At 40.5% G+C, this 23258-nt stretch overlaps 1 protein-coding gene across 3 annotated transcripts in view; it reads left to right on the forward strand.

Moving 5' to 3' along the window:
• LOC117385715 (dipeptidyl aminopeptidase-like protein 6) overlaps positions 1-23258 on the forward strand; it is a 167675-nt gene that overhangs the window by 76495 nt on the left and 67922 nt on the right. The window contains exon 1 of one of the 3 annotated variants that reach the window (XM_033983032.2): positions 19592-19635. The exons of the other annotated variants lie outside the window; for them this stretch is intronic. The gene's annotated coding sequence lies outside the window, so the exon portion shown is untranslated. Of the gene's footprint in view, positions 1-19591; positions 19636-23258 lie in introns of those variants that run through there. 3 annotated transcript variants of the gene reach the window in all.

The following is a 23258-nucleotide window of genomic DNA, read 5'->3' on the forward strand; positions in this document are numbered from 1 at the left end:
AGGTTAAAACTTTAAATGTCTGACTGGGCGGAGCTTTTCCGTGCAGCGTTTGCATGTTCTCCCTGGTTCCTCTGAGTTTTCCTCCTCACTAAAAACACATCTGCTGTAAAACGGGATCTCACTGGGGCCATCCTACTTAAATAAAGGAGCAGTAAATACACGTTCTTTCTTTTCTTCTTCTAAATCGTATTTTCGCTGCTGTCGAGGAAAGACGTCTGTGCTACAATTCTCACAGGGTTGAGCGATGTGACAAAAAGAATTAGATTAGATTTCGTCTTATCTAAAGCAAATAAAAATGACTTTCAACATTAATACAGACTTTAAATTCTTGCCATTTCACACAAAAAGTGACGTATTTGTTTCCCCAAAGTCGTAAACCTGCTCCAAACCACATGTTTTTGTACAGACTATTAAAAAATATTCATCTCGATTAGAATTTGACCAACAGCACAACCCTAATTCCCATCCACTCCAGGTTTTCTCTATTATCCCAATCTTTTTTTTTTTTTAATGAACTTTTTATTAAAATTTTTCAGCATAATAGTTGGTAATAACCTTATATACACTATGCATTATCAGTATAGTTTAACAGAAAAAAGTAATAAAATAAAAATAATAAATAAAATCAATATATATATAATTTAAAATATAAAAAAATGCATAAATAAAACAACAGATGAATATAATACAATCAATAAAAAATATATTAAAATACAATACATTAAAATAAATATAATAATAATAATGATAATAATGATAATAATGATAATAATGATAATGATAATGGAGGGGTGAGGTAACTCTGTACTTGCATATTCACCTGTTTGTCAAAATACTCCAGAAACACATCCCATATCAAGCAAAAAATGTCCATTTTCCCTCTAAATTCCCATAATTTTTTTTGTAGCTGGACATGTTTCATTATGTCATAGAATAGTTTCATGTAAATTGGAGTTGTTTTTTTTTCAATAAAATAAGTCTTCGAGCCAATAATGTTACAAATTTGTCAAATGATCTTGTTTGCTTGCATATGTTTTTACGTGATTTTCCACCTTTAACAGTTACACCGTTTTAAATGAATATGGTTGACTCACTTAACAACTCATTAGCCACAATCAGAGCATAATGTAAAATGAATTCACACTTGCGCTAATTGTCTCATCAATCTATGTCTTCACTTAAAGGTCCCGTACCTTTTTCCTGCACTTGAAAAAACAAAATCAGTCTTGCCCCTGTAATGATATATTATATAAGCAGCTCTTGAGGTCAAAATGCGTCCGTTGCGTGCGGTCTGCATCGAATTAGAACGTTTTTTTAGCTGGAAGTGCACGTTAGAATGCTAGTTTTTAGCTTCACCGTCACAGAAAACTCCTCTCTGGTCTCTGAAGAGCTGAAAGTGAATGTTTATGATGCTCAGATGCACAAAAGCGACGATTAACTTTGAGCCACGGTGAAGCTTTTAAAAATGAAGTTCAGTTTTTCACGTTTTTAAATCAGACTTAATGTGCTCGTGTCTGCTATTAACTTTAATTTTTGACACCGTGGATCATTATGTTAGAATTTGCACATTTGAAATCGTAATATTTATCTTTTTGGGCGTGTTTTATCAAAAGTGACGACTGGAATCAATGAGTTAAATTCACAAAAATGTGTTCCCTGCCAATAACAATCCTAATACAGAGCTCTGGGTCAGACCGTTTTGCATAATTAGTATTAAAGCATTAAAACAATGTTCAAACAAATATATGAATTGAATGTTTTGATACATGCGTGTGGTGCAGCTAAGAAGCTTTATTACTTGATATATCCTTCAATTTAAAACGGCTTAATCAAACGAAACAAGTCCGTTCGAAAGCTGCAGTACCCAATGGGAGATGGGCGATCAAAAGTAGCTCAAACGTGCACGAATCACTCCGAAAACGACATTTGAGAGGGTAAATGTTGAAGAGAAACGACTACAACATGGGTAAAATCTCTGAAAAGTCAATTTTTGCAGAATAGGTCCGCTTTAAGACAGTAAAAATCAGTCTCAGCGCCTTTTAAACGTGAACTCAAACGTCACGTATCGATCCGACAAACATCAACCCTGCATTATTTCTCTTGTGTGTGACCTCAGATGTACAGATCCTTATGAGCCTCAAGTGCTACAAGCCACAAAACAACATAATTAAAGCCCAACTCGAATGGAAACGTCGCTGCTAACCGCGTCCCGTCGAGACTGACACATGGATTATAGCCGTACTATTCATCCCCCGTCTCTCTCCGCAATCATCTGTTTAATTGCCATCTTCGTCCTTAAGAGAAAACACCATCACCGCTACTTTATTCTTTTTTTACGAGGGTAATTATGATCTTTGCTCGACCCTCTGAATCATAAATTTGGAGTTTGATTACGTGCGGACGAATAATGAGAAATCTGAAGCCCGTCCAGCCTCCGAAACTCCTCGTAAACGCGCGGCTTTTGTTTGTTTTACGAGGGGCTTGTATAGGCTGGAGATGAGTGCGCGTAAAAGTACAGCGGCCATAAGTCTTTCACAGGTCGACAGCATCAGCAGATGGGTTAGCGCTCGGTAAAGATGGCTCCACTTGTTCTCGTACATCTGCCGGACTTAATGAACACCTTTCGCGCTTCCCTCATTCGTAAAAGTTTGTCGGCCATGACAGTTTTTAGAATTTGTCTCTCCAAGGTTCATGTTTTAAAATGCCCCTGTGCATCCAGAGCGTTCTTTATGGGAGTTTATGGAGTCATTTTCTGGTCGGCCATGTTTTTATAAAAGTGAATGATAGTTTACTATTTACAAGAAAATGTCTGATGAGATTTCGCACTAGAGCAGAGAAAAGAATAAACATTAGTTGTGCTGCTGCTTCCTCCCACATTATCAAGAACGCTGTGCTTCTGTAGTTCCAGGTATACGCAACAAAACATGTATTTGTTACTGCGGTAAAGGCCAAGTTCATTTGTTACTTTAATCTTTTATAGGAGCCAGACTGGTGCTCTCTATATTCTCGACATCGCTCAGTCTGATCCAAATAAAATCACGTTTTGGATGTTTTTTCGGACAATACAACGAAGCATTTTCCCTTTGCCCATTAAATTTCTGTTCACGTTTGACTCTTGAGCGCGGAAAAAAATCATTTCAAATAACTGTCAACAAAGAATATTAAATACATTAATCATTTTCGCTTTTTAACTTTTCAGAAATCGCCAAACTGTGATATTTTTGAGTAGAGAATGAGAAAAACGTTCATATTCATACAGACAGTTTTTGACGTTAGGCATTAGGGACAATACTGAAATTTGGTGTCGGGATTATCGTGACTGAAATAATTGCGATTAACGATTATATCACAATTTTAATGATTAAAGTTAAAGTTTATTATATTACGAAGAGGTTCCATATTTAAAAAACTGTTGTATTCAGTCCAAGTTTATTTCTATTGCACATTTAAGACGACTTGAGCTGATCCAAGTGCTTCAAATAAAAGTCAATTTAAAAACAATGCATAGAAAATGAACAATAAAACACCAAAATATCCTGTGTTGCTAGTTTTAAATGTCAGGGAGAAGAGGTGGGATTTCAGCAGGGCCAGTCCCAGCTTTCAGGGAGGCCCTAAGCTGAATGTGTCTCTGGGGCCCCCTCCTGGCTCAGCTGTTTGTGATTCACATTTGACACATTCTGACTCTGCTCTCATCACTTTGACCAGTTGTTTTTGTGTTTATCTGAACAACATCAGACTGAAAACATCCAGAACGTCACAAAAACTACCACTGACACAAGAACAGAACACAAACATATAAAGGGAGAGTCAAGAGTTTAGAAATTCTAGACAAATTTCTGATGGATTTTAATGTGTTCCAGTTGGCGACGGGGTTTCTTACATTTACATTATGTCGGGTCCTTGCTCCGGCGTAAACACAGAGCTGCCCTCACCTCTGCCCGACTCAAAAACAAACACAGCAGCAGCAGATATTTTACTACTATAGATATAAAACAAATATAATCGTTTGAGAGGGATATTTAAACTGCTGCAAACACACAAGCCCTGTGCCCAATAAAGCTTGATGTTTATATTACTTTCAATATAAATATCTGAGCTCTTGGGGGCCCCCTGCTGGACTCGAAACCCTCAGCAGCTGCTCAGTCTGCTTATAGTCTGAACCGGCCCTGGATTTCAGACTGAGAGGATTTAACGTACTGTACTTTGTCATAAGTGAAAACAGCAGTGATCTAGAAGAGACCATCAGGAAGAAGTAGCTTTTTTCTGCACATTTTGGTGATTTAATGATACGATAAACGATATTACTGTTTATTGTTTCATCCCTATATGCTGTAAATGTTTTTCCTCCAGTCTCGATATTTATATTCGATTGCATTTATCTGTTTTTATTTATGTTTTCACCCGGGGCAGTGTTACTCGTTCGTGGCACAGGGGCGTTGGTCACTCGGCTCGCCGTCCCCCCCCACCCCCCACCCCTCCCGTGTGTGTGCTGCTCTACGGCTCCCGCTGCGATGAGCCACTGTCTTTTATTGGCTCCGTTTCCCTCCCGTCATTTTCTCCGAGGGGCCACTTTCAGAGGGAGCGGTCACAATGTGGGAACCGGATCTCTCTCTTTTTTTTTTTTTTTTTTTTTCAACGATAAAATCTTTATATTTTTTCGTCCTATTTGAGTTTGGAGGCGAAAGATCCATTTGCTGCTCGTCTGTGTTGTGCTTGTGTCTGCGTTGTGTTTGTGCACATAATCGGCTTTCCCCAGGAGGCATGACAGCTTTGATACAAGTGATAATAGTGTTGAGCTGCAGGAGAAAAGTTGTTTTTAAGGTTTAAGAAGCAAATATAACTTTACGGAAGCGTGATAAATTATAATATGTAATAAAATGACACAAAGGTCGACCTGTGTACACGTGTGATTATGCAAAATATAAGCAGATATGAAAGCGAAGTTGTTAATGAAGTAGCTTAAGTTAACTTTCTGTTCAGAATCAGGTCAGCTGCTGCGAGTCTTTCTCTTATTAAACTCGGAGCAGATGTCAGAACGCAGACAGAGCATGTCAGATTGCTGGAGGTAATTAGAAGTAGAGAAATACACACACAGCGCGACGCAAAAGGCAAATAATCAAAAAGAATGAATAATAGAAACAGGTGAGTTTGGGTTACAATCTTTATGGCTCTATACAGTATATTGTGCTCATTTCTAAGTGACGTGTGGGTTTGTGTTACGCCATTTCTTCCGTTGTGTTTCGAAACAGGTGCAATGACGGCGGAGCGATTGCGGGGCTCAAAGAAGCACTAAGGCGAAGTTCTTTTCAGAGATTTTTTTAGCAGGTGCAAAAATTGCCTCGAAAATGAAATTATGCAGCTGGTGCCACATGCAAAGTCATTTATTTTTCAGCTTTTTGATTTTCTAAGGTTTCGTGAGTCTGTACGAATTTGGATTAGATGGATTAGATAGACGTGTTAGTTTATATTTTACTATTAAAAGTTGATTTTTGAGGCTCAGAATTTATCATATGTACAATTTCTTTGCAATAGTAGGGAGATTTTTGCCATTTTTATGTAATAATGCAAGACTTGACCTGCAGAGGGCAGAATGAATAACTTCTGTGGCTAATTATTAATTCATTCTGTTATTTATTTGCTGCAGCTCAAAACTTTTAATGCTACAGTCGACTTAAAGGGCCCATATTACGCTATTTTATGATTTATGTTATGATGTTGATTCTCTCAAACGGTAAACACTGTTCCACCTTGTGATGTCATCATGTAGTAATACAGGAAGTGCTTGATTGTGTTTTTAAACTCCACACACCTTCACTTGAATCATTTGGATCATTTCTGCTTCTGGAATTGCTCATTTCTACTGAACTAAAGGTAAAAAGGGCTGTTAATTTGGGCATTTTCGTGACACATTTAGTTCGAACGATGATTTATACCCAGGGCCCAAAATTTGGTGCTATACCCCACTAACCACTATCATGCTAAGTGTTTACTTCCTGATTTTCCGACAATATAATGTACAATTCTCTCAATATAGTTAGACACAGAGTAGCAGACAGTACACAGTGGATGTATTGTGGCCTCATGAGCTGCTTATACAATATATCTGTGGTGGGATAAGACAAATTCCATGAAATGTCGGCCCTTAATATTCATTCTTTTATGTTGCCTAGTAACGCTGAAGTACATTTTGTGTTCACCATAGTCTGTGTAAAGAAGTGGACTAAGTGAGTGCGACGTCACCCACAGCGTTCAGCTTCAGTCAAATGAGGCCCAAAGAGCCAATCCAGAGCGAGGCTGTTGAAGGTTTAGCAGTGAGCGGGCACTTAGCAACGCTGTCAATCAAAGCTGTTGCTAATGCTAGTGGGAGCAACCTCGGTGAAAGAAGGCAGCTAATTTGTCTCTTATTAATGTTCATATCTTGAGCTACGGGCACAATAGCGAAATAAAAACCCAAAGATCATGTAGAGCGAATTGATACGAATATTTTAAGACCAAAATGACGAGTCTGACAGCGGCAGTTACAGAGAGAGCGGCGATAGTTTTTCGATGTAAAGTGAATTGAAGCCAGAGTTAATGGTATTCAGAACGCGGCGGCTAGCAGGTTAGCTATGTCCATGTATATATACAGTCTGAGCAAAATGTGTCCTGCCCCAGTACGACAAACACATGAATTAAAATCAGGTACCGGCCCTTTAATATTCATTATTTTGCGTTGCCTAGTAACACTGAAGCACATACCGTGTTCACTGATAATACACCAGCAATACAACTTTTTCTGATTCTACTTTTGTCGAGTTTCTTTCTGTTTTCCCCTGTCCTCGAATGACCACTGCGAGGACTACTTTTTGACCCCGGCGCGACTCCCCGGCGTAAAGGACAACGCTACTTTCTAACAGTGTGCGCGTTCAAGCCTGATTGGACAATACTCGATTAATAGTCACCTCTCTGAAGCCCTCTCTCTGTAAAAGCCTTATAATGAGTTTGATTAAAGACTTGCTCACTTGTTAATTACATTTGTGTTGTGTCCCGACAGTGAAAAAGTGCCCTCTTTTTCACTCTCAAACCTCCTCCGGTTCTCATCACGCCGAGGGAGAGAAAAGAGAGGCGTGTTCTCTGGCTTTTATTGAAGACCTTTAAGTACACCGCGCCGGCTTGATGAAGTACAAAAACCTTACCCCGTGATTTGGAGCAGTTGTTTGGGGACACGGACTTCCCCCTGAAAAGTCGACAGAGGCCGGAGACGGGTCAGATCGGGGTCAGATCGGGGGGGGGGCAGAGGATGCGATGACAACGATTGAAACGGCGGCGTTGGCAGATGGCGCTCCAGCTTAGAGGAAACAGCTTGTTCCTAAACGGGCAGATTGATTGAAAGCTTTGTGAATGCCAGATCTATTTGAAATTCAGACGTTTATTTTAATTTCATGTTTCATAAGTAAAGTCGTGTTTTAATTAGGGCTGCACGGTACGTCGCAGTTGAATCAAAATGAGACGGCTGCAGCTTTTTGGATAATAGAACGTCGCCTGTAAAGAAGAAAATATTGTGGGTTTTTTGTACAGAATGTTGTACCTGGAGTTTAGGCGTCTGTAAATATTCTGAAGTGCACGGGATTCTCGTTTTGGTTCGGATTGTTTTATATCGTTTACAATGTGCACTCTGAACAGAATCCTCCTTATCCCACATTCTGTACGTCACAAATCTAATCACAATCACAACACTTCAGAAGAATCAGTTATACTTTTTGTTCCTAAAATCATTCAGCTCTAGTTTAAATACAGTTTATTTTTTTCTTGGTAACGGTATAGTGTCAGATTTTTCTTTTTTTTCTCCTTTTTTACGAGGCGACAGTAGCTCAGTTGGTTCAAAAGGTTTGTCCGCGGATCTGAAGGTCGGTGGTTCGAATCCCGCTCTCACAGACAGATCCACTGACTCACAGGTCGGCGGTGCGATTCCAGCTCCCACCGTTGAATACTGTTGTTTGTATCCTTGGGCAAGACGCTTAAACCACCTCGCCCCCCAGTGTTTGTGCGCGCTAGTGTATAAATGTGTGAATGGACGAGCGATTCCTTTCGTGTAAAGCGCTTTGAAGGTGGAAAAATACTATATAAAAGTGTGAATTTTTGTGTTTTGTTTTGGTAAAGTGGATCATTTTACTTCCTGGTTGGACTTGGGCAGCAGATAGGAACCAAAAAATGCAACCCCATTGTTATTTTTCAAGATTTTTTCACATTAAATTTGGTAGAACTTGAGCAATAGATAAAAACAAATACAAAACAACCCAGATAACAAAGTATTAAAGGCACAACGTAAAAGTAAAACTGCTAGATTGTCGAATTCAGTGCTCGTAAAACATATCTGCTGAAGCTGGACGTCCTTTACTATATTTTTTACTACAGGTTTCCATAGCGACAGTGTCTCTAGTCTCTTATAATAGCTCGCTGTAAAATACTTTAAGTTGTCACATGCACAGTTAAACAGAACTGCGCTGAACATGGTCGGCAGGAGACAACTTTTTAGAACTTAAAAAGTAAAAATAGCGACACAAATTATAAGTAAAAACTTTTCAGACCTTCAAACTTTCACCGAGGCAACGCTTAACTTACAGTATAGTTAAAAAATATTATAGGGGATGTACATTGGTTTTACTCTGCTGCTAAATGTTGTCACTTGGGAATCGTAGAAAACACAAATTGTTCTTTTCATACTGTTAATAAACTCCCCGTTATCTGAAAGGAACATTTTTATTTTCCATTTCCTGCAGCAAGGTTAAGTATTTCAGTTATTAAAATGCTTGTTCTCTGGTTTGAAGTTTGGTGGTTCGACGTAAACATCATTCGTTGAGCGGTTAGATCCACAAGTTAGCGGTGCGATTCCAGCTCCCACAGATGAATGCTGTCGTTTTGTCCTTGAGCAAGACACTTAACCCACCTCAGCCCAAGTATCCGCGTACACTGGTGTATGAATGTGTGAGTGTTTCCTTGATGTAAAGCGCTTTGAGTGTCTTGAAGGTGGAAGAGCGCTGTATAAAAATGCGACCGTGACCATTTATTTTGTTTCCTATTTTCATACAAATAAATATACTTAAAATATATATCTGCGTAATCCCTCAGTCGTCCAGGTCTGATCCAGAGAGCAAAGGACAAAGTTTAAATCTGTCAGCTGGACCAAATCGTTGTAGGAGTGAAGACGTTTCGCTGCTCGTCCAAACTGCTTCTTCAACCTTTTACGACCTGCTGTTGTTCTTTGTTTTGGGTCAAACGACAAAACCCTGAGCCACAAACAAAGTAACGTGGTCTACTCCATTCAGTGCAGTGAAGAGTGTAGCGAGCGTTACACTGGAGAAACTAAACAGACGCTTCATAAAAGAATGTACCAACATCGACGCAAGAGCAGCTCAGGACCCCAGTCTGCTGTGCATCTCCATCTCAAACACACTAAACACTCGTTGGAAGAGAATGATGTTCAGATCTGAGCCAGAGAAAAGAAATGGTTTGAGAGGAGAGTTAGGAAAGACAATCCTTCCTTAAACGTCAGTGTAAACCCTCAGTCGTCCAGGTCTGATCCAGAGCAAAAGATGAAGTTTAAATCTGTCAACTGGACAAATCGTCGTAGGAGTGAAGACGTTTCGCTGCTTCTTCAGTTCTGGCCCTTCCTTAAACAGAAATGGGGGCCTTAGACATCATCTCTCCCCCATTTATAACCATCCCAAAACAAAGAGAACAACAGCAGGGTCATTAAATTTATTAGATATAAGTCAGTGTCCACCTGTAATCTGACCAGAACTGAAGAAGCGGCTTGGACGAGCAGCGAAACGTCTTCACTCCTACAACGATTTGGTCCAGTTGACAGATTTAAACTTAGTCACAGTTGTCTTGATTGGTCCGATGTGGCTCAGTCCAAACCCGACGGTGTTTCTGGATTGAAAACGCCACTGAATCGAACCCCATTTGAATCGTTTATGATCAGAAGTCATCGACGCGAAACGACAGCTCCGAATCATCCCTGTAACGTGCTAACAAAAGGACATCCCTCGTTGAAATGGACCAACTGCCCTCACATATAAACACGACAGCTGCGTTGTAAATAATAGGAGTGGTCCCATAATCCAGGTGCTGTTTAATCCCCCGCACGGCCCGGCCCCTTTGAAACAGTTTTGACGACGGCGCAGGTGTTGACGATTATGTACATGTCACTTTATCACTGGGCTCGTATGCCGCTGTTTGTATGCCAGAGACAGTCCTCGGGGGAGCACTTATAGCCAAATAACGGGGATAATGGCACTGCTACGTCTGGGTTTGTGTGATTTAAGAGGCTACGTGCCGCGCGTTCGACTTGGCTGTTTTTTGGCCCGTGAAGGGATTTGGACAGATCATAAACAGTTTCTAAACAGAGGTGTTGACAATTTGTTCGTGCGTTCTTGAGTTTGTGGGTCTAAGTGTGAGAGGGCACAGCTGCAGGGCTTATATCGCTAAACATATTCAATTTTGTAGTGTTTATAAAGGGTTCCAGCCAGGCTTGTTTTGCACGATATCGTTACAAGAGCTTATTTTGATTCTCGGGCTCAGTGATATGAAAAAATAATCTGTCAGAATGTATCATATTGATCTTGATTTTCAGTTTGATTTCATTTTGTCTCATTAAAAGAAAAGTAAAATGGCTTTCAAAATGAATTTACGGAACATAAACAAAACAGGCTTTTAATCACTGCCATTTTGTGTTTTCATTTATCTTTATTTATACACGGAGAGCCCAATGAGAGCACCAGGCTGTCTCTTTTATGAACGCTCTGTTAAAATATAGAGAAATACAAAAACAAACACAAACGAATAACTATTAAGATCCGTTTAAAACATTGAAAACAGGAGCAGGTGTGAGTATAAATGTTCATTACCAGATTATTAACGTGCATTTGTGGCACTAATATATCCAGTTTTGCACGTTCTTCAAATATATTCCATTTTTTTTGCCCATTTCAGTTCTCGTGCAGACAGTTTTTAGACGTAAACTGTCATGAGATCTTGTATTAAAAGTTCCCGTATCAAAGTTAAACAAGTAAGTGAGATATTGAGTCAGTCTGTTGTCATCGTCTGGGGTTTAAATTCATCACCTGTTATGAAACGAAGAGCTGAGTGAAAAAGTTAATCTAAGGCACATGTGTCAAACTCAAGGCCCACGGGCTAAATCTGGCCCTCTACATCATTTTATGTGGCCCTCAACAGGGTAAATTTAAAGGTATGATGGTGTTAAAATGTCATGTTATCACGGGACACACACAGTTACACAGCCATATTTTTACATCTTTGCAAATACATATGTAATATTTGTAACTTGAACAAGTAATAAATACAGAAACCATTAATTAACAATTAAAAAAAGTATCTGGCCCTTTGACGGCAGCCATTTTGCGGATGTGATATGTTTATTATATCTCCATAATCTAGTTCAGAAAGAAAGTTGCTTGAACTATTTCTTTTCTGTAATTAAATGCGACACAAAATTTGTTTCTATAATGACGTGATCATTTTGTTTTTAAACTGTTGCATAATTCCGTGATGTATTTTAAAAGATACGCCGCCAAAACCTGAAGATTACAGCCAAAGGAAAGAAGCAGGAGGAGGCAAACCTTTGGGACAAATAAGACTAAGATTTGTGGCGACGCAGTAACAACAAATATACATTTTTTGCTCCAAACCACATGATCTTCTGCTTTTTACTGACAGAGGATTGGCTTTAAACGTCTTTATTAACAAACTCAACCTGCTCATTGACGATTAAAACCAATTTGATGAACTGCACAGCCCTGTTTTATACTTGTTTACAGTAGAAGTAACAGTAATGTGTGTGCGTGTACCGTATAAATACATTCACTCAGCTTCATCAGGTCTTAAGTGACTTCTTACTGTTCTGTCTTATTAATTATTTATACAGATGCCAAACAGCCATTGATCACTGGGGGGAGCTAGTACGCAGTTGTAGGCAGTGACTATGTTTAGTAGGTGAAAACTTATATATAAGAAAATACAGTTAGTGGTTTTATAAGTTGAATTATTCTTATTATGTTGACATTTGAAGTAAGTAAAGGTCATATTTTACACAAACTTGACTCTTGTGAGCGTTAAGTCATGTTAAAATGATGTTACTGCCTCAAAAACAGACCTGGAGTTGTGTTTTGTTTCATTCCCACACGTTTGATTAATCCCGGTTTATTCATCTCCAAAACGTAAACGCTCTGTTCCACCTTGTGATGTCATGAAGTGGTAGTTTTCAATTTAACAGCTCCTTTTGACCTTTATTTCAGTACGGATTGTCAATTCCAGAGCTGAAATCATCCAAATGATTCAAGTGAAAGTGTGTGGAGTTTAAAAAACACACCGGAGCACTTCCTGTATCACCTCATGACATCACAAGGTGGTGTTTTCGGTTTCAGAGAAGAACTCATAAATATGCAGGGTTTGTGCGTTAAACAAAAAAAACACAACTCCAGGTGTGTTTGTGATGAGAAAACAACATTAAACCAGATCAGAAAACAGCGTAACACCGGCCCTTTAAGTAATCAAAATCTGGATCAGTTTATTATAACTATAAAAATCTCCGCTAATTCGTTCCCTCCTCGCACCAGGATGTCTTGCTTGTCCAATTAACGATAGATGAATGATTGTGTGTGTTGTGTGTGTGTGCGTTGTGTGAAGGTGTTTTCAGCAAAGAGCCTGTGTTATAATGATCAATAGCTTTACCCCTCGCTGTGTTCGTGCTCCAGATTTTTTTTTTTTTCCCTCCCTGCTCTGCTCCACTCTTAAGTTCCCCTTTAGTTCCACTTACTTTAACGCAGTGTTTACCTTTAAATTATGCTCTGTTCTTTCCCGGCTAATTGTCAGGAGTTTCTGTGTCACGTAATCCTTTGGCTGAGTGCGAAAGAGAAGCAGATAATACGGATTGAGGAGAGCGGACTGTGTACAGGTAAAAGGTTTAACTCTTTAGTGGCGATGCATTAAAGGTCCTATATTACGCAAAAAAACAGACTCTTTTGAGCTTTATGTCATGTTCTAATGCTGTTACCGCCTCAAAAACAGACCTGGAATTGTGTTTTGTTTCATTCACACATGTTTGAGTCACACTTTATTACAAGTCTGTCCATATCTCCATAGCTTAAATCACTCTGTTCCACTTTGTGATGTCATGAAGTGTTAGTTTCCAAGTTAACGCCTATTTTTTTAACCTTTCGTTCAGTAGAAATTGAAAGTTCCAGGACTGAAAACATCGTAGTAAAGATGTGCGGAGTTAAAATGTTAAGCGGTGTTTTAATGTCGAGAGCGGGATTCGAACCGTCGACTTTCGGATCAGAAGATGAACACTGACGAGCACTTCCTGTATTACCACGTGACATCACAAGGTGCAGCAGAGTGTTTTTCAGTGTGAGAACTCAGAACTCAGCCTAAATATGCAGGGTTTGTGTGTTAAATGTGTGAGAATGAAACAAAACACAACTCCAGGTCTGTTTTTAGGAGGAAACAACATTGTAAATCAGACATTTGTATAATCCCTCAATCGTCCACGTCTGAGTTATAATAAAAGTCAAAGTTAGATCTATCAATTGGACAAAACGTTCATCCAAACCAGCAATCTGACCAAAACTGAAGAAGCGTTTGGCCAGCTTTAACTTCAGCTTTTGTTATAAATCAAAAATATTGTAACATGGGCCGTTTAAAGTCGTCCCGTGTCTTACCTCAGCTTTAGTGAGTCCGGCGTCGCAGGAGCTGTCCGTAGCCGTGGTGCTGAAACGATCCGTGGCAGAAAGCTGGCCGTGCGTCTGCCTCGGGCCGTGTGACGATCGTCTCGCTGACAGAGGTGCCAATTTCGGCGGCTGCTATGCTCCGTGGCCTTTTAAAGTCCTTTGTGCTTTTGTGCTGCTCTGAAAGGAACTTAAAACACAACCTTTGTTTTCAACTTTGAAGTTCACACCGTGTCATAGCAGTGAGAAAAACGACGATGTGACTTGGGTTTCTAAGTTTTATCTTTGTAACTGCCAGACGTTTGATTATGTGGAGCTGCTTTATTTCTGTCTATGGGCTTTGTTCATTAGTCGCGCTAACAAGTATGGCATGGTGAAGCTTATATGATGTTCTTTTACTTTCCTTCGAGACGGGAACGACACGACAAACACTCAGGGTTCAAAAGGGATCTATAAAGTGAGATTACATCCATGAGACCAAAGGCTGCTCCTGCTAAATCACTGCATACATCTCAAAGTATATATTTAACATTTGATTTCCATTTCATCCAATTCAGTTCAATTCAATGTATTTTTCTCAATGGTCGACATTATATAAGACACAGACCCACACACACATAACATATACACAGGCACATTCACACACTGTATACATGTGTGTTCCAGTATTTAAGTGACATTGTGAAAAACATGGACGCCCCAAGAATCTACGTAAGCTTATGATTTGGTTAAGGTTTATTTGAGACCAGGTTTGATCAAATGTTGAGTTAAAATGTACTTTGGAAACAGAAATTAAGCTTGAAAATGATAATCCAAATCACACCCAGAGAGTTGCAGTAAAGTCACCCTGGGTTGAGTGGAGAAGTGTTTTTTTTTTTACAGTTCCAGAGCCTGGCCTTGGGCTAAAGACAACTATGGCACTGAGTTTCACCTCAGAACAATCGGACTGTGCGGCAGCTTCGTTAATAATTCAGCTTTTGTTGCTGGCAAAAACACCTTATATTTCCCCCAGGTCGTATGTGCATGTGCTGTATATGAAGGACAGCTTTTGCACTTGCGACACAACGCGACACATTATGGCTTCGTCTTTGTTTTGTGATGAATACACGTGTTTTTTATGCGTAGGCCTGTTCTAGCATGTATCAGGTATGTATAACTGTGATTGTCTGGACTTTGAAATTGTGCTAAACATGTGAATGAAACAACACAGCTCCAGGCATGTTTGTGAGGACATAACATTATAACATAGATCAGAAAATAGCGTTACACGGGCTTTTTAAAGTTGTCTTGTCTCCTTTACTTCAGCTTTAGTGAGTCCAGTGGGAGAGGAGCTGTCCATCGATGTGGTGCTGAAATGAGAGGCGCTCTGTCGCTGCCTCGAGCTGCATTAAACATGTGTCGTACGTCTAGGTGCTCATTTTATTTATTTATTTGATAGGGACAATGCACATTAATGAACATCAGTATCAAACAGATGTAAATATGCTGGATTTTAACTATAAAGCTAGTTTTCATCCGTAGTCCCTAGGCAGGCAAATGCATAAAAAATACAACATGCAACACAAGCGGCACAAACAAAAGTCTAGTGGTCACATGACTGGTTTGTTTTCAGCCATAGTTTCAGTTGTGTTTTAAAGCTGATCAGTGTAGGGCTCTTACTACAGCCTTAGTGGATACTTTAGTTGTTAGTTTGCATCTGTAATGAGTCAAAAGTTCCTCATTCAACCTTTTTCGGTTTTGTTCTGACGCAGCTCGTGTAGAATCAGAGAATTAACAAATACCAAGATGGAAAAATGGTGTAATAAACAAGTAATTTAATGAACCATGAGTGTGGAAGGTGAAGTGAACAAAAGGAAATGTGCAAAGCGTGAAACAAAAGTGACAAAGGTGAAGTTTGTCTGTGTAAATCCTCAGTTGTCCAGGTTTGATCTACAGCAAATGATGAAGTTAAATCTGTAAAAACTGGACAAAACGTTGCAGGAGTGAAGACATTTCTGCAGTTCTGGTTGTTAAAGGTTGAATAGAGTCGTTTAAGCTGAAACTGGAGACAATATGTTTACAGTTTCAGTGTCGTTGGCGCCTCCTTCAGACAGATATAAGGCAGTGTCCAGGAGTAATCTGACCAGAACTGAAGAAGCCTTTATATGCAGAGGACGACTGTTCCAGATGTTAGTGGCCCTCACAGAGAGAGTGTTCTGTCCAAAGGCGGTTCTTCGGTGGGGGACCTCACAGTCTCCACAGTGTCGTATGTCTAGCTGCTCATTGAAATAGTGTTAAACATGCGTGAATGAAACAAAACACTTCGAAATAATTTGTTGTTTCCAAAAGTTCACTTGTAGATGAAGAATTAACTTAACCTCCTTAGTGTTTTGTGATTCAGTTTTTAAAAGCTGGCGTAGATTCGCACGGTTTCGCTTCAAGTTTTGTGGGAGAGAATGTTGAGCACCCATAACTTTCACAACAGAATAATTCACTGCTGTTTTTTATTATTCATTCTTGGTTTGATTTGAGGAAAAAAAAGAAAAAAAAAAAGGCAGTGATTCAAATCAGATCAGCTGCACAGACGTACTCTTGTGTAAGTTTATCACATTCTGTTGCTGTTCCTGTTTTACTACACGTGGAAGTGACCCATCGCTGACACCGCCCCGCTCTCACGCCGCCTTTGTCCCGTCTTCCTCGTGCCGAACATTCCCCGCATCGTGTGTGTGACTTTAGAGACTGTCATCAGCGCGTGCAGAGTGGGTTCTCCTTCAGCAGACGACTGGTTCAAAAGGCCAGGAGTGTGCATGACTGTTGTTGTGAAGACACGCGCCGCACCCTGCACGTTTCCTCATACAGCCCCAGTGTGTGCACCCCGCAAATAGGCAGACACGCCGCGCTAACAAGAATAGAGATTGTGACACATGGTGAGAGAGGTAAAGCACAAACATTGTTTTGTTATAGGAACGGCACTATTTCTGCTGCATGTGGGAGGACGAGGCTCCAGCGCAGGGCCAGCTCACATCCTTTGTTTTATTTGCTGATTCTCCAGCAGTATGGGCATATGCCAGAGTCAATATGGAGTCTATGGGCTCCCGTATAGATTTACTTTGCAAATCTGCACTTTACCACATCCAAAAATGGTCAGTGGGTGTATGTAACCTGATAATTAGATCTGATTTTTGAAGTGTGTTTACAGCACAAAAGAAAACAGATCAACAAAAACGCCTGGTGACATGTTAATTAATGGATTTTAAAGGTTCGATATTACACAAAATGGGGTATAAAAAGACAGTGGAGCACTTCCTGTATTACCATATGACATCATAAGGTGGAACAGAGTGTTTTCTGTTTGTGACAAGAACCTGAACCAGCCTAAATATGCAGGGTTTGTGTGTTTAACATGTGTGAATGAAAGAAAACACAACTCCAGGTCTGTTTGTGATGAGTAAACAACATTAGAACAGATCAGAAAATGGCGTAATATCTAACTGTTTAAAGTAACAGGTTTATTTGGAAGACAAACTATAGTACATTTTAGCATAACTGAACCTTCACCATTTTCTCTCTCATAATTGTCTCATTAGTTTGCCAATTTTTGCGTAATTTTCTCAAACCTTGCACAGGCTTGAACAATAAGAAAGAAACCAGATTACTCCCATCGGACGCAGCTGTTTACATGACATTTCAATAATCTGATAACTCCCGAAATGAGATAATGGTGTGGATGTAAACACAGCCGCTGTTGGTCCTGAGTGCACTCCAACTCGAAGCAGATCCAATCCCACAATCCCATCCAAAAAAGAGCTGATTCTTCGAAGTATTTAGTTCTTCTGCCATTGATTGAGCCTCTCCATTTCCTGTGTAATGGACTCGCCAGTAATGAGTGCCCACAGTGATTTGATCCAAGCTGACAGGTCTCCATATTATCCGCTGTTCCAAGCTGAGCGGTGGGATGTGGAGCCTGCTATACACCTAAATATAGGAGCAGGTGGGAAAGGACAAACCTTGAGCTCTCCTTTATGCTGTATATAGTGAGGAGGGGGGCTCGCTGCGAAGAGTGGGCTGGACGCAGCGGAGAGAACGCGAAACTGAATATTGACAAGCACAAAGGCTGTTCATTAGCACCACATAATGCCACTTAGACTAATCTCTTGATGAATAAGTGATTGCTATGGTTACAACAAGGATTACAAGCTAAAACCCAAATGCCAGCTTTGTTGCTTACACATGCAGTCTCGCGGGGTTTAATTTGACCTTAAACGTGACCATGTCTTTTAAGTTTGTTGCTAGATGCTATGAAGGCTACTGTGGGTTTCTGTTCTGTTCCGTAGAGAACAGGCGCAGAGGCACAGGGATCGTTCTGGAGATCTTTAATGCCGGGTACAGCGATAAAGTCGGGTTAAAGGCAGAGTCCAGTGAAATTCAAAGCAGAGTCGAGTGAGTAGTGATGTCTGAAGCAGTCTGGTAGAGTCTAGTGTAGAGTCTTGTGCAGAATCTTACAGGGTCTTGTGCAGAGTCTTGTGCAAAGTTTTAGAGTCTTGCAGGGTCTAGTGCAGAATCTTCGAGGGTCTTGTGCGGAGTCTTCGAGGGTCTTGTGCGGAGTCTTCGAGGGTCTTGTGCAGAGTCTTCGAGGGTCTAGTGCAGAGTCTTCGAGGGTCTAGTGTAGAGTCTTAGAGGTTCTAGTTCGGCGTCTTAGAGGTTCTAGTTCGGCGTCTTAGAGGTTCTAGTTCGGCGTCTTAGAGGTTCTAGTTCGGCGTCTTAGAGGTTCTAGTGCGGCGTCTTCGAGGGTCTAGTGCGGCGTCTTCGAGGGTCTAGTGCGGAGTCTTCGAGGGTCTAGTGCGGAGTCTTCGAGGGTCTTGTGCGGAGTCTTCGAGGGTCTTGTGCGGAGTCTTTAGAGGGTCTTGTGCAGAGTCTTTAGAGGGTCTTGCGCGGAGTCTTCGAGGGTCTTGTGCAGAGTCTGACATAGTGAGATTGTACCAGGGTTTTCTTACTACTAGAAGAATGGGGGTTAAACATTCTATAGAAAAGAAATTTAAAGCAAAGTCAAACAAGGTGATTGTTTTATAGCCCTTCCAGAGTGAGGGTCACACATTCCTGAGATGTGGCTTTAACCAAAATGACCAGAACAAATGCTTCCCTTAGTGTGATATATGTCCACTGCTGCATGATGAGAAACAAAACGTTTTACACCTTTTGTAAGAAAATAAGCATTGCATTACATTTGTATATTGTCCACACTACACTGAAAGCTTTAATCAAACATCTAGGTTAGGGTTTTGGAGATTTTAGTCTTATTTGAGCCAATTTTATTTTTTGCTCTTGCTTCTTTGCTTCTTTTTTTCTGCTCAACCTCAAATTGTCAATCGTGAACTGTTGAAAAATGCTTACAAAACTGCCTTTCTTTAACTGAAGCCAGACTTTTAACCCTAAAATAAAAAATTATAAACCTATTGATATTTTATGTGGCCAAGGATTTTAACGCAAAACCGACACATTTCCAGCTGTTTTGTTAAACCGAAGTTCTTGCGCCACGGTGCCAATATGTCAACTCGCATCCGTTGCCCTTTAACCCGCTTCCTCTCCACGCTCGCGCTGTAATGTGGCTCCACGGCTCTTTAACACGCCGGGGCTCTTGGGCAGGACGCGCCTCCCACGTTGCCGCTCCGGTTGAACTGTGTTTTCTTCTCATCTCCATCGTTTTCAGTCCACAACTTGGTGCGTCGCGCTTTCTCTCCTTCCCTCTCCCTCCTTCTGCGCGTCTCTCTCTCTCTCCCTCTCTCCTCCCTCCGTTCGTTTATTTCACCGTCTGCACCTGATCAGAGCCGGGAGCCGCAGCAGACGCGCGCCTCTCCTCCTCTTCTTCACCGTGATGACTTCAGCCAAAGACGCACACGGTCCAGTCAAAGCCGCGCCGCAACCGGATCAGGTACGACTCCAACACTGCTTCATTTCAGCTGTTTTATGCGTCTGGCTTTTTTTTAATTAACGCTCCTATCAGCCTGTAACGTGATGCGTCGCTGTAAGTACCCCATCTTTATTAAAACGGACACAAAAAACGCAAGAATTGTCTACTTTTGCATGCACGTTTCTCTCCTGTTGTTCCAGGCTGTTGGGTTCTTTGCAGTTAGCAGCTGCAGTATATGTTCCTGCACACAACTTCAAAACTTGTGCATAAATATTAAATAAGCCCCGTTGTAACCCCAGCCACCAACAATTATAAGCTACAGGAGAGTCTATAACACAAACAGCCTCGCCCATGTGCGTTTGCCCGGATGAAAACTGCCTCTTATTGTTGCGTAAGACGTGAATCAGAGCCCAATTTTCCCGCTGAACTGTACATAAAAGTTGATAACTAAATGGAAAAAGCAGCTTGAGTGAAGGGGAGTGGGCGTTAATTGCTGTCTCCTGTCACGTGTAAAACCTGCTCTAGGAAACACTGTGAAGTAAGTAGTATATTGGAGACCCAACGGACACAGGATCCTTTTGGGGATTACATAACTTTGAGTGGTCACTGCACAGGTCAAAAAGTGCTTCACCAAACCGTGTGTTTACTTTAATGAGGATGTTGTGTAACAAGAAAGCTATTTATTCTTTACAGGTAAAAAATGAGCACAATTTGGACACTTGAGATAACAACCCTCTCCTGACGCCTGCATAATTGTTGATTGACCTGTGTGAAATCACTGTGCCTGGTGTAAAATCCAGACTATCCCTTTTGCATTTTGCTCATTTCACCGTGCGCTTTTCGTCCTTTGCTGAACGCTGTCGGCGCATTTGAATTTTTTAAGTGTAAAATGTTTACTTTCATGCCCCATTCCAGCGAGAGTGCAGACTTGACAGCGTAACAGTCCCTCTTTAGCCATGCTCGGAGCCAAGTAGGGCATTTTTTGAAAGGCTCCGGTGAAAATGGGAGCTGGTGAAATTCACACACTCACTCTGATAGCGGCACAAAGACTTCTGGGTAGCGTCCTCACCTCATTGACTTATAGTGATACCGTATGTCTCCTCTCCTCTGTGGATTATGTACAGCCAGCTCCTTCCTGATTGGATATTCTTCATCTTCTCATGTAGAGACAGAATCTCTCTGCTCGTATCAGTTTCAGATGCAAACGCCCGCAGTAATGGAGGAGACGTCCAGATTCTTAGAGCAGGAAGTAACTGACATGAGGGTTTTACGCTGTTAGACAAAGTGTTGACAAATGTTCTATATTTCACAAAATTAACTCTTGTGTGAGTTTCTTTCATAAATGTTTGAGTAATCCTTTATTATTACAGCAGTCTGTCTCATAAACTGTATAAAGAGCGTTCAGATTCAGTCAAATGAAGTTCGTCAAGGCTAGCATAGCAACAGAAGAGCCAATTTGTCTGTTATTAATGGTCATATCTTGAGTTACAGACACAATGGCGGAATAAAAACACCTCGATCATGTAGAACGGGTTAATACGAACATTTTAAGACCAAAATGACGAGTCTGACAGCAGCAGTTACAGAGAGAGGAACCTTGGTTTTTCAATAGAAAGTGAATTGGAGCCAGAGTTGAAGTGCCCATATGTCCCTTTCCAAAGCTCAAAGTATTCTGTTACAACTCGTGACGTCATGAAGCTGTAGTTTTCCATTTTGAGAGAAGAACTCCTAAATATGCGCCTAAATATGCGTCATTTTGTATGCTAACGAAACACAACTCCAGGTGGGTTTGTGACGAGGAAACGACATCATAACATAGATCAGGAAATGGCGTAATATGGGCGTTTTAATGGAAAGATGGGAAATTGCAGCCATTACTAAAACACACCATTATAGAAGTGATTTGAAGCTTAGAGAATCCATGTCACACACTTGCATTAGTTCAGCACCATTGCAAACGATCTTCAAAGTGTGAATGAGGAAATGGCTCGAAGGAAAATGTAAATTGGCTCCGTGCGTTTTGGACGTGAGTTTGTTTGAGTTGTCTCAGATTCTCTCCACGGTTAAACCCACTGGTCTGCGTCTCCGTTTGACTCGAACACGAACACGCCAACTGAAATGCGCGGGACTCTCTGATGCGTATACGCTGTTTGCTCGCTCTTATACGCGGTTTGTCTTACAATCTGCTTTGCATTGCACAGTCAACTTTGAGACGTGTAACGATAAGATAAGATTATATCAGTATAAATTGTGTTAAAGACTTCAGAGTGGGAGAAAATCAGCTTCATCTCCGCCAAGAATCATATTTTCGTGTAGGCCATTTTGTGGTTTTGTTTGATACTCTCTTGACAGGATCCTTCAAAAAATTGTAAGATTGGATTTTGAAAAAAGCATCTGCAAAGTTCACTATTGAGAAAAGGATGAGATTTGTTTTTGTTGAATTTTTATTGTGATATTTTGAGATAGGACCACTGCAGAAAATAGTATCTTTGGCCCTGAAAAGTGAAGGCTTACGTTATATGGGTGCGTTGTTCATGTTTGTGAGATAGAACAGCCTTTTGACTCATTAAATAGAGCATTTACCGCAGGTCAATTCTTAGGTCTAAGCAGTATTTTTACCATCACTAGACCATAACAGGGTATATATACATTTTTTTTAACTGTCTCACTCTAACAGTCATTGTGCTGATCTATTAAGCTGTTGATAACTTCTCATTAGATCCCATAAAGCTTGTAAATTACTTTTTTTTTGTGCCAAATTTGACCAAGACTTTATGTGATGTTGCATTAGAACATCTAAATAGAGTTGACCTACGCCAACAAAATATACATTTCCGGTATCATTTAGATGTAATTACTTTGCTTTGCTTTGTTTTGCGTCAATAAGCCTCTTCTCTTAGTTCACATGTGTCAAACTCAAGGCCCATGGGCCAAATGCGGCCCGCCACATCATTTTATGTGGCCCGCGACAAGGTCAATTAAAAAGTATGACTGTCTTAAAATATCAGTTTATCAGGAGATACACAGTTACTCATTTTTTCATATCCATGCAATATTTGAATAAGTATACAAAAAGGATTAATTAACCAGATTAAAAAGTAGTTGCATTTATTTTACGTTACATTTGATTACATTTATACTGTCTTAAATTATATCAGGCCCTTTGAGAGCAGCCATTTTATTGATGTGTCCCTCGGTTAAAATGAGTTTGATGCCCCGTCTTAGTTCATAGTCCAGAAAAGTCTTATTTGAAATCTCAATCAGTAACAGTCGGTTGTGTTTGTCCACTGATCAGGTTGGCGGTTTGAATCCCGCTCTCGACGTAAACATCGTTGGTTGAGCGGTCAGAAACACACACCGACACGTTGCCGGTGCAGCTCCAGGTCCCACAGATGAATGCTGTCGTTGTGTTCTGTCGTTGGGCATGTAAGAATGTTCGGTTCTGGTGTAAGCGTCAAAGAGGAACGAAGAGTCTGAAACATAAAGTCAGAAGGTTTAATGAGTTCCACACAGATGAAGTGAATAATGAAGCAATGGACTCTCCGGAAAGGATAGAAAAGAGTCCTGAGATGTGCATGTTGACAGTGTTTTATAGGGTTCCCCAATGTGTGTGTCAGTGTGAGTGTGAGGAGGGTCCTTCTTCT

This window comes from Periophthalmus magnuspinnatus, chromosome 17 (genome assembly GCF_009829125.3).
Source record: "Periophthalmus magnuspinnatus isolate fPerMag1 chromosome 17, fPerMag1.2.pri, whole genome shotgun sequence".
NCBI classification, from domain to species: Eukaryota; Metazoa; Chordata; class Actinopteri; order Gobiiformes; family Gobiidae; genus Periophthalmus; species Periophthalmus magnuspinnatus.